The sequence below is a fragment of the Passer domesticus genome, chromosome 9 (genome assembly GCF_036417665.1).
Source record: "Passer domesticus isolate bPasDom1 chromosome 9, bPasDom1.hap1, whole genome shotgun sequence".
Taxonomy (NCBI): Eukaryota; Metazoa; Chordata; class Aves; order Passeriformes; family Passeridae; genus Passer; species Passer domesticus.
This window is the reverse complement of record NC_087482.1, coordinates 6,492,029-6,503,608: the sequence shown is the minus strand read 5'-3', so window position 1 is coordinate 6,503,608 and position 11,580 is coordinate 6,492,029. Positions and strand designations below refer to the sequence as shown.

Genomic DNA, 11,580 nt, shown 5'->3' with positions numbered 1-11,580 from the left:
AAATAAGAACAAGAGCCAGAACAGATCTAGGGGTCTCTCCTTATGAAATGCTGCTTGGGCTGCCTTTCTTGCTTACCCTGTACAGTCCCAGGGAACATCTAGAAGGGGGCATGACAATGCAAAAATACTTAGAAACAGTAACAGCAACCCTGGAAGAACTAAGGGAAAAGGGACACCTTCCCCAAACTTCCCCACTGAACTGTAAAATACGTAGTATTAACCCAGGAGACCGGGTATTGATTAAATCATGGAAAACCTCTCCACTCACTGCTCGCTTTGAGGGCCCCTTCCAGGTGCTGCTTACAACAAACACCGCAGGAAGAACAAAGGAGTGGGGGTGGACACATGCAAGTCCAGTGAAGGGTCCAGTACAACCCCCAAATGAGGCAAGCAAATGGACTATAGGCAGCAGAGACAATAAAGACTTGAAATTGGTCCTGAGGAAAACAGCAAAAGAAGCGCAACCCTGAACACAACCCCCCACGGGAAGCATCTACATTGTTATCCTTAAATCCTTAAAGCTTGTTAATGTTTGTTATAGTACAAGGTCAAGTTTTGTTCAGCTAAGAATGACAATCAAAATAAGATCTCAGTTTCTGGTACTGTTCCATAGAGCACTCTCCTTGCAACCCTAATTGGGACCAAATTGAAGAAAGGGAGTCGGTACAATAAAGGTCATGGCAGAATGTCTCCAGAAGAAGGGAAAACCAGAAGCGGGAGGCAAGACTGGATTGGGAACTACCTCCAGGAAATACTCTCTGGGCACCGAGAAAACCCCTGTGGTTCGAGAGGTGAGGAGGCCAGCCCGTACCAGACTCCCACTCGTAGCAATGCTACTACTCACCCACTTTGGAGGAAGTGGAGGAAACACTTGTGAGAAGTGTTACTGTCCCTTGTATAGAGGAGATACAGTACGTGTACTCATCAGAGTACACACAGACATGAATCCCAAATGCATCGATCACTCCCAGTTAACAACCTGTAAAGAAGAAAATAAACTATATGGGCTGGCTAAAAATATTGCAAACCCAAGCCAGAGGATGTCAGGAGAGTGCCCTGTGAAAGAAAGATGGGTATGCTTTGAACAAGGAAGTGAAACCACAAGGAAAGTGATACATTCAAAGAGAAAGAAGTGCAATTGAAAAGACAAAGGGATAGAGAGGGACAAATATACAGAAAGAATCTTTTTTATCAATATGGTACAAAAGAATTTAATTTGACTCATTGTTGAGTGTGCAGGGGGACACACTTAAGTGAAATTTGGCCATGGGACAGTATCAGTTTAGGTCCCCTAGACATTTTTAAATGGATTACATCAAGAAAAAGCACAGTGGTACCCAAAGGAAGGGAAGGTGAGTGGAAGCTTAAATCAACAACAACAGAGGAAGAGTTCAATAACATTAAAAAGTGTGTGCTGGATTGGCACGGCTAACAAATCAGCCATGGCATTGCCTTCTGCTAAAAAATCTGGAAGAGAAGAATGTGAGCGAATGTGCATTACAAAGTAAAGTTCTTGTTGAATGGAAAGAAGTAGGATTAACTTTTTAAGCAAACCGTATAACTGATCATCAGAAACTTCTTTCAGCAGAGATCCTTCTGCTCTTTCCACCACACCTGCAACCACCACCACCACACCTGTAAATTGAATCCGTTACTAAATTAAAAGGAAATGTGAATTTTGAAAAGACCCGTACAACTGCTGCTAACTCTGTAATCTGTGCAGAACCATCTACTTCCTCGGTATCTGATTCCCATTTTTTTGTCTCTGAATTTTGCCAAGCAATCACAGACCTTTTAGACTTCCCAGAACCGTCTGTAAAAAATGTGATTGCCTCGAGGGGTGCATTATTTCTTAAAGGCTTATGAATTAATTTTAAAGATGAACTTAATAGCTCATGTTTGGGACAATTGACTGAAATTTTTCCTGCAAAATTTTCCAAAGCAAATTGCATGACTTCTGAATTTTGAATTAACCATTCTAAATAGATGGATGTGACAGGCAGAAAGATTTCTGCAAAATCTTTTCCTGCAAGTGAAAGCATTCGAGATCTAGCCTTGATAATCAATTGTGAAATAATTTCAGGGCAAGTTGTTATAGTTTTACCCAATTGACGAGACAGGAAAACCCACTCTAAGATTATCAGATGGTCCTTCTTCTCTAGATCCCACTGGAATATCAAACCATGAAGCTGTGGACTCTCTCCTAAAACTGCAAACAAAAAAGACAGGTTAGGATTATACCGATGAGCCTGACGTGACTGGATGGCTCTCATCACTTTGTCCAAAGCATTTTGAGTTTCTTTGTTGAATTCTCACAGTGAGTTTAAGGCTGTGTCTCCTCTCAACAAGTCTGCCAGAGGAGCCAAGTCCTGATTTGAAAGGCCTAGTAGTGGACGAAGCCAGTTCAGAGTCCCCACGAGCTGCTGCACTTCATTCAATGTCTTTGGATTTGTCCTTAGCTGGAGTGGCTGCGGGGTTACCGTTTGTTCTGTCATCCTGTATCCTAAATATTTCCAGGGAGGAAGTGTCTGTATTTTTTCCTTTGCTACAGCGAGTCCTGCTTTCTCCACTGCTGAGATGACCTGATCTGTTGTCTCTTGCATTGATGCTTGGTCCTTGGCTGCTACTAAAATATCTTCCATGTAATGTAATATGAGAGAATTTGGATATTGTGCACGAACTGAGGAAAGTATTTTTGCAACATACCACTGGCATATACTCGGGGAATTTCTCATTCCTTCTGGTAGAGAAAGCCAATGATATCTTTTCAAGGGTGCTTGCTGATTTATGGATGGGATGGAAAATGCAAATCTTGGTGCATCATCTGGATGCAAAGGAATATTGAAAAAACAGTCTTTTAAATCAATAACAGACAACTTCCAATCTTTTGGAATCATAACAGGAGAGGGTAAACCTGGTTGTAAAGAACCCATTTCTTGAATCACTTCATTAACTTTTCTGAGATCCTGCAACAACCTCCACTTCCCACTGTTTGGCTTTTTGATTACAAAACCTGGGGTGTTCCAGGGACTAGTAGTTGGAGTTAAGTGACCTTTGTTCAACTGTTCCTGTACCAACTGCTCTAAAGCAGCAAGTTTCTCTTCGGGTAAGGGCCACTGGCTGACCCAGATGGATGTATTAGATGTCCATGTCAGTTTTAAAGTGTTATGTCCATCAACAGCTTTTGTTAAAATCCAGTTTCTAACCTCACACCCCATTGCGACAAAATGTCCCGGCCCCAAAGAACAATATCAGCTCCTACAACGAATGGTCTTGTGGTGGCAACACGACCTTCAGGCCCCTCAAATGTGCCTGAGTGGGAGCTTCGAGAGCTCTCACAGTGACCACCAATAGCTGCCAGCTGATGCAGCGCAGGCACCGTGGCCCAGTCCTGTGGCCATTCCGGTGTCAGATGCCGTCTGCTCCGGGATCTGTCAGGCCACTGAGGGTGATGGCTGCCCGAGGGGCTGCAGCACACAGGTGAGCTGAGGCCGCCCGCGGCTGATGAGCCTGGTCCAGGCCATGGCAGCTGTGCTGTTCTGGGACTCTGGTAGGAGGAAAGCTTGTGCTGTGGTCAGTCCTTTGGGTAAAAAGCATGGAGGGTCTGGACACAAAGCTAAGACTGTAATTTCCTGTGAACAGGTGACAGAGAGCACAGCTGGAATGACATAAAAACCTTCTGCATGGGATCTGCTCACTCCCACGATTAGGAACTGACGTGGTTGTGGTTCAGGCCCCAGCTGTCCTGTGGGCGCTGTGTGAGCAATGGCATTGGTCAGCACCACTGGCTGGGCTGGGGACAGCTCCAGTCTGGCACCTGGGGACATTGTGGTCGGCAGTCCTGCACAGACGTGCTGCAGCTCTGACCCTGGTGGCCTGTGGTGCTCTCTGCCCCTGGTGCAGGGTTCCTGTGTCATGGCAGCCACTGCCCCGTGCCGGGCTGCACGTTTCCCGGCAGATGGCACGGACAGCCCTGTGCTGGGTGACAGCTGTTAGCACGTGACAGAAACCTCTGCATCCACTGTTTCTGGGCAGTGGCCTTCTGCGGGCCCCAGGACATCCCCTTTGAAATGACCTCTCTGGCCACACGAATGGCACGTGTCCCTTGGAGTCTGCTGGTTTTCAATTGCACCTCTGAATGCTCTTAGAGCCTCTGCTAGGGCTTGTGTTTGCATTTCTGCTGCTTTTTCCTGCTGCTTTGGGGTGTTTTCCTGAGCTGCTGTGATGGCACTGGCCAGCACCTCTGCCTGCATGGCTGCTGCAGGCTCAGGGGTGCCCAGGCGGTTCAAGCATCCACGAGCTGGGTCAGGCTGGGCTCAGGATCCTGTGGCAATGTACGTAATGCCTTTTTGCAGCTCGGGTTTGCATTAGAAATTGCGAGCCATTTTAATAACTCTTGTCTGGCTCCGTCTATTGGAATCTGCTTTTCCAATGCTATTTTCAAACGGTCCAAAAACTTAATATAAGGCTCATCTATTCTGTGTTTTATTTCTGTGAAATCTAGTTCTGGTTTGTTGCCATCAGGAACCTGTAACAAAGCTGTTTTTGCTGCTTCTTTGATATCCTGTAATACTTGTTTATTGAGAGTTCGGGCTTGTGTTTGAGGATCTGTATGAGCTCCTCCACCTGAGCTGATCTATAGTCAAATTTGCAGTGGCTGGAGTTCCTGCATAACCTCCTAAAAGGTCATTTAACAAACGTTTCCATGCCAGTTCCCACAGAGAAAATTCCATTGGGGACAGCAGGGATGTGCAAAGCTGCTTTAAATTGTGTGGAGTAAATACATTTGCTGTAAAGGTGGCTTGTAAAAGACTTCTGAAATATGCAAAATCGCTACCATACAAACGAGAGGCTCTGCAAATCTCTTTTAACTCAGCAAAACTGATCTGCTGCCAGCTCCCTCTCGGTGCAGGACCTGCTGTGCACCTCACAGGAAAAACTTTTAACTTCGATGCAATTCCCCACTCTCCTTCCTGAACTGCATCCTTTCTTATCCTCTGCCAGGTATCTGTGACTCCTTGTGTGTTAAACTCTTCCTTAGATTATTTGGAATTACATTGTGGAGCATAGGAATAATTTGGTTTTTGTTCCGGCAAGGTGTCGGATATGGGCGCCGCCATCTTGGACAGGGTGACTTCCGGGGCATCACATCCGGTTCCCACGCTCGGCAGGGAGGGGGCGTGCCCTCCCGGGCTGTGGGCGGGGAGCAGGGGCGGGGACACTGCCCGGGCTCCGCCCACAAAAGGGGCGTGTCCCTGCTCTGATGGGCAGGAGCTCAGGGAGGAGCCACCCAGGGACTGCTGGGAGCCCGGGGAGGAGGGCGAGCCACGCCCACGAAGGGCGGGGCTGGGCCGGGGCCATCATGGCGTCTGCCATGAGCTCCTCTGTTCTCAGAGTGGACACAATCGGCTCGGCTTTTTTCCATTGTACTGCCAAAATTCACCGATTTCGAGCGCCAAAGGGAGCTTTTCAGAGGGAATGCAGAGGACTTAGGTATGGCAGGGATTGTGAAAGATGTGGTTTGCAGAGGAGCCTGGCCAGGGCTGGTCTGCTCCCCTCTCTCCCAGGACAGGGGTGGGGAAGGGGGAGGGCGGCTGGCCTGGCCACCTCCCAGCCACTCCTCTGGGGTTTCTGGTTCTCGACTGGGATAAGGGAAGTCTTCTGGGTCCCCTCAGAACTCCTCTTTCTCCTCTCCTTCTGGTCCTGCTGTTGCTGCCTGCATTCTGCCCTGTCCCTGATCTTTGCTTGCTTGTGTGCATTCTTTGCTTGCTTTGCACTTTCCATTGTTACAAATTTTAACACCGTCCTGAATATTGGACGCAGCTTTAAGTTGAACTTCTTATTCTTTTCCATGTTATGTAATTTCAGTCCGACCGAATCCCAGAAGTCTGGATCGAGTTTCTGAGACATGTCTGAGTTTGGGAACTCTGTTAAGACCCATTTTACAAGCTTTTTAAGCTGTTTGTTGTCAAACTGAATATCTTGAATTTCTAACTTATAAATGAAATATGAAAAAAAAATCCTGCTCAGCTAAAGACAACCGATTTCCCATGGTGGCACTCACCAGAGTTTTCCAGTTGTCCTTCTTGGTATGAAATTCTTCCCCGGTCCTGGGTCACAACAGTGACAAATCAGCTGAGCTGAGCGACAGAGTCCTCTGAGGCTGCGGTGCTGCTCCAGTCCCGTCTCTGATTACAGCCTCCTCTTCACCAGTATGAGGCTTTGATTCGAGATTCCCTCTCAATCTCAAATGCCTTCTTCTGGGTTTTCTATTTTAAAGGGACAAAAAACTCAGGTGCAGGCCTGCTCCCTCAAAAACACAAATACCAAGGAAAAATGTCCTATTTTGATTGAGGTAATCAAAAAATCCCTAGACCATCTTCCTCAATATGAGAAATACTGTCCGGGCGCCACGTGCTGGGTTCTTTTTTCTGGGGCCAGGTGTTATAAACCTTCAAAAAGGGAACCCAGCACACCCAAGGATAGCTCAGCTATTACCTTTGGAGGCAAATAATGAGCAGGATGGCTTCTGCTGCAGTGTTAGAAACAAAAAGGTTTAATAAAAGGCAAAATAACAAACAGAAAAATCCGATGCAGGTACAGCAGTCTGCCACTGGTATAAACACCTTCACCAAAGCCCTTTGGTTCTTTTGTCCTCCCCTTTTCTACCTGATGGGTCTGGCGGGACTTTTTGGCTTCTATCCAGTTAGGTGACCCAGAGTTTTTACTGAAGCCTCTGGGGTCCTTTGAGGTGGCTTGTCACCTGATCGTTGGGAGAAACTTCTGGGCTTCTTTCCTTTTTTGGGGGATAAAGGTTAGCTTTGCCACTCTGTAATTAGAGGGGCACTCTCCTACATTCCTACATCCAGGGATGTTTCACAGGGCCTGAAAAGAGTCTGGAGTGTGACCAGGAGCCAGCCCAGAGCTCCCCAGGCTGCTGTGCGGCTTTGGCTTTATCCATTCACATCCAACTCCCACAAACTTACCTGAGCCCCTTGCAGTGCCCAGTTCCCTGAGGCAGAAGGGGACTCCAGCACACCATGGAAATGGGTCTGATCTCTGCTCCCTTCTAGATGAGGTGTCTGGGAAGGCTTCTCCATTAGCTTGGCTGCATAAAGTGTTGGTCTTATCTGAGCCACCGTCAGGTATGTTCTCAGTGTGCCACCAAGGAATAATTGTTGTGAACCTGGCAGGAATCAGGTGACAGAAGCTTCTGTGGCTGTTGTGTTCCAGGTGTTTCTGCAGGGAGGACTTCTCCAGCTGCTTTGCTGATTCCTACACAAAAGCCCAGCTCCCATGGCAGAGGTGAGTAGTGTGTCCCTGCTGACCCCACAGGCTGAGCCCTGCTTTTGTGGGATCCATTCCTGGGAAATGGAACTCTGTTGCTCTAAGGTCCTCCGAGGGGAAAGAACAAAGCTACAGGACACCAGAAACACCATGAGCCATCCAAAAACATGAGGCAAATGCTGAAAGAATTGCTGCAGGGAGGACAAGGTGGGTGCATTTCCCTCATGCTTCCCCTGGGACTCAGCAGCCAGGGGCTTTGGCTGCACATCTGGACACGCCGTGCCCGGCACAGCGGGAAGGGATCCATGGCAGCCTCGCTGCCCCGCTGCTGCTTTCACGCCCTGCAGGGCTGTTTCCCAGGCTGACCTGGCTGCAGCTTCTGCCCAGCCTCTGCAGGAAGGCATTTGGCATCAGCTGACACGCAGCCCAAACTGCACCACTGGTCTGAGATCCCCTGAAATTTCATAGTCTCCAGGATGATCACTAAGGGCGGGTGTTATCATGAAAGTGGACCCTGGCCTACCCAGAAAATTGTGTGGATTCCTGATCCTTAACCATGACTTTCACAAGTACTGGCTGCTGAAGATGCCACCTCCCCAATGGGGAACAGCCCCACCTGATCCAGCCATCCCTCTTCCCTTCTGCAGAAGTGGATGGAGAGGCTGGGCAGAAGGCGGTGTTTCCTGAAGGAAGCAGTGGTTCCATGCCAGCCTCTGCTGTAGGACTGGAGGCGATGCCAGGCACAGTCACAGGAGGTAATTGCTGTGTGTCTGGGCCTGAGCCATGCTGAGACTTGAGCTGCTGTCTCTGATGCCTGGAAGTGAGGGCACAACCCAGGGGAATTATCCCGAGCAGGCTCAGGGCACTCAGGTACTGAGCAGTCCTGCTGGGGTCCCTCCATGGGAGACGTCCCGAAACCTGGGAGTGACTGCATGGGTTGCCCATGGTGGGGAAAGGACAGAGGGGCAGAGCAAGAATCCAGCGTGTCCTTAGTGGGCCTGGCTGGGTCCCTTTGGGCTGAGGGAGCTGTCCCAGCAGATGGAGGATGGGCGGCTGGTTGGACAGGCAGGAGGGAGTTTGCGAGGGATACTTGCAGCACTGCCTGCTGCAGTTCTCCTCAGGGATTCAAGGAGCATTTTCCTTGTGCGACTGAGAGAATCCCCACGGGCCCTGGGCTGCTCCAGGCACCTCTCCAGGGATGTTGCACAGGGCCTGCAAAGAGGATAGGGATTGACCATGAGCCTGCCCAGAGCTCCCCAGGCCCCTGAGCAGCTTTGGCCTTGTCCATTCACATCTGGCTCCCATGGCCTTACCCGACCTACATGCAGTGCCCAGTTCCCTGAGGCAGAAGGGGATCCCAGCACATCATGGAAATGGTTCTGATCCTTGCAAACTTCTAGGTTGGGATCAAGACATGGATTATCTGGGAAACCTGCTGGATTATGGCTTGAGACTCATGGGAAATCCTGGAGGCAAGTGCTCAATGTACCTTTCCTGAGAGAATCCACAGTGACCAGGTGTCAAGAGCTCATACATGTGACCTTTCACTTAAGATCATCTGAAGGTTGATGGAATATGGATAATTTGCTCTGCTCCCTTCTGGAGCCCTGAGGGATCCCACAGGATCGCTGTCAGTGGGAGGAAGGAGCATTTAGTTGTCAGTCTTCCTCCCGTGTGCAATGCCCATATGTCCTTCCATGTGCTCTGTGCAGCCACAGAGAAGAGCAGAGAGGGAAGGGGCCGGGCCCAGGGCTGTGCCCCGCGGCTGAGCCTTGTGGGCAGCCTGAGGATCTCCTGCAGTGCCACAGGAGCTCTTCTGTCCTGCCTTTCTTTGCAGCTGAACCTGCTGGTGAAGGTGGAGCAGCTTCCCAAACCACGTCCAGGACTGAGCCTCTGGGAGATGCTGAGGGTAGGTCAAGGCCTTTCCCCTGGGAGAGCTGCCAGCTCAGAGCCCAAATCTGGGCCAGGGGAGCATTGCTGCAGGTGCCAACACAGAACTATGCACGTGTGTGCCCTCACCCTGCGCCATCCCCTCCCTGCTCCTGTGGCTCAGGCATGGCAGCTCTTTGGAAAGAGGGGAGCCCTGACCCTGCCCTGAAAGCCAAGATATTTTCTGAAACCTATCCCCATGTTTAACGCGCATGACATCCTGAAGATGCCAGCGCCCAAATCAGGAACTCTTCCATCTAATCCAACTCTCTTTTTCCTGTCTGAAGTGATGGACCAAACATCTGTGCAGAAGGAGGCACATCCTGGCGGAAGCATTTCCCCATGGACAGCCCCTGCTGCAGGAAGGAAGGCGATGGCAGACACGGGCACAGGCACAGCAGGTAATTGCTGTGCCGGGCTCAGCCCTGGCCGGGGCTGTGTGGCAGCAGCTCTTTCCCCAGGGCCGGCCCTTGCCCGGCCCGGCAGCAGCCAAAGCTGGAGGTGCCTCGGCTTCCAGGCCTCTGGAGCTGGTTCAGAGCCCCGGGGAAACGGGACTGGTGCAGCAACGTCGCTGGCGCTGCAGCTGCTGCGGAGCTGGCCCTGAGTGCCCAGAGGCCCAAGGCACAGGAGCAGCCCCGAGCGGGAGCCCTGCCGCCAGCCCAGGGCCAGAGCCAGCCCTGGCTCCCGACTGGGCAGGGGCTGCGCTGGGTCCTGACAGGGCCTGAGCCTGTCCCCTGGGGCTGGGGGAGCTGTCACGGGGCAGGGAGGGCCAGGGCTGGCAGTGGCTGCTCAGGGATGGCTTTGGCCCGTGTCCCTGGCAGCAGCCACTGCCCAAGCAGCTGCGCTGCCCCCGGGCTCTCCTCCCGGCCTGCTGGGCTTTGCTGGCTGGCACAGCCTGTGCCAAGGGCCGGCAAGGTGCCTGCAGGCCCCAGCTCTGGGGGAAACAGAGAACGTCCTGCCCGTATCCACCGTGCTGCCAGCTGAGCAGTGCAGCACAGCACGGGCTCACGCTTCCCACAGATCTCGTAGAGGTTCACAGCAAGACAGGAACACATGCCCTGATTCCACTTTGATGAATCCCAATGATTTTCTGCTTGCAGGACGGGCACAAGCAGTGCATGATAGGTATAGCAGAGCCTCTGTTCACTGTGTCACTTGCCATAGCCTCTTTCACAGTTGTATCTTTCCCCCTTCATGTGTCCTGCCAAACACCTAAGAGAGAACTGGACCTCTAATCGCATTGCACATCTCCATGCCCATGCCCGATGTCCCTGTGCCAGCTGCTTTAACAGCTTGTTGCTGTGCAGATGCTGCCTCCAGCCAGACAAGGTCCTCTCCCCCTGAAGGCACTGGCCCTGCTCTCTGGCCCCTACTGAAGGTGGGCAGGGCTTGGCCCAGCTCTTCTCTTGCACTAAAGAGATGGAGCTGTCACCCCAGTGTCCGGGTGGTAGCAGCAGCAAAGCCCAGCCAGGATCAGCACTGGCTGAGCTCCGTGCCCAGGGGCAGCTGGGGATGGCCACGGTGTGGGCAGGCAGGAGCCAGGCAGGGGCTGCTGTGACCAGTGGCGGGTCCCCGGGGAGGATGGGGCAGCCCATGCTGAGCGTCCCTGGGCTGAGGGACATTTCCTTGCCTGGGACCATCTGGGCCTGGACCTCCTCCATTGGCATGCCCGGGAAAAGAGGGAAGCCATCAAGAGCCTGTGAGTTACGCAGGGATGGGGTGCAGCTTCCTCCCTCCTTGGTTAGCCAGCGGATTAAAAGAGGCCTCTAGGGTTTGTGGCAAACAGGAGTGGGCAAACAGGGCCGTGGCATGTCTCTGAGGGACAATTCACGAGGCAGTGTGCACAGGCAGGGCAAGCAGGCAGGGTTGCAGGTTTTCTTCTTAGGAAGGTTTACTGTGTGTTGTTTGCAGTGTTTCTGTGGTTTTGGGGTTTCTGGCAGTAGTGGTTTTTACGCAATCAAAAACTGTAGTTAGTACAAGTGCATGTAACTAGATGGAACCCTCCAAAAAGGATGTGTCTCTCCAGACCCATTCCTGTGCAGAGTGTTTGAGCTTAGCAGTGGTTTCAGGGGGCAGTGAGGAGAAAAGCTGCCTGCAGTGTGAACAGGTCAATGATCTCTTTCACTGGTGGCCGAGCTTAGGGAGGAAGTTTAAAGACTAAGGAGTATCAGGGAAAGTGAAAGGGAAATAGATTGGTGGAGTTCAGCCCTTCCATCCTTACGGGAGGCCCAGCAAGAGTCACAGGACTCCTATGCCGCACACTGTCAGGCAAGAGAAGGACACCTGTAGATGAAGGGGAGTGGAAATGGTCCCTGAACGGGGAGGTTATGATAAAAATTCCTCCCGACCCCCATCCCCTAGCCA

The 11,580-nt window shown here is 51.3% G+C and overlaps 1 long non-coding RNA gene across 1 annotated transcript; it reads left to right on the top strand.

Annotated features, from left to right (window-relative positions):
* Positions 1-5,358: 5,358 nt before the first annotated feature.
* Positions 5,359-9,582, top strand: LOC135307282 (uncharacterized). The gene is made up of 4 exons (XR_010367986.1): positions 5,359-5,493; positions 7,234-7,305; positions 7,393-7,494; positions 9,125-9,582. It is a non-coding gene; the product is annotated as an uncharacterized LOC135307282 (long non-coding RNA).
* Positions 9,583-11,580: the final 1,998 nt, after the last annotated feature.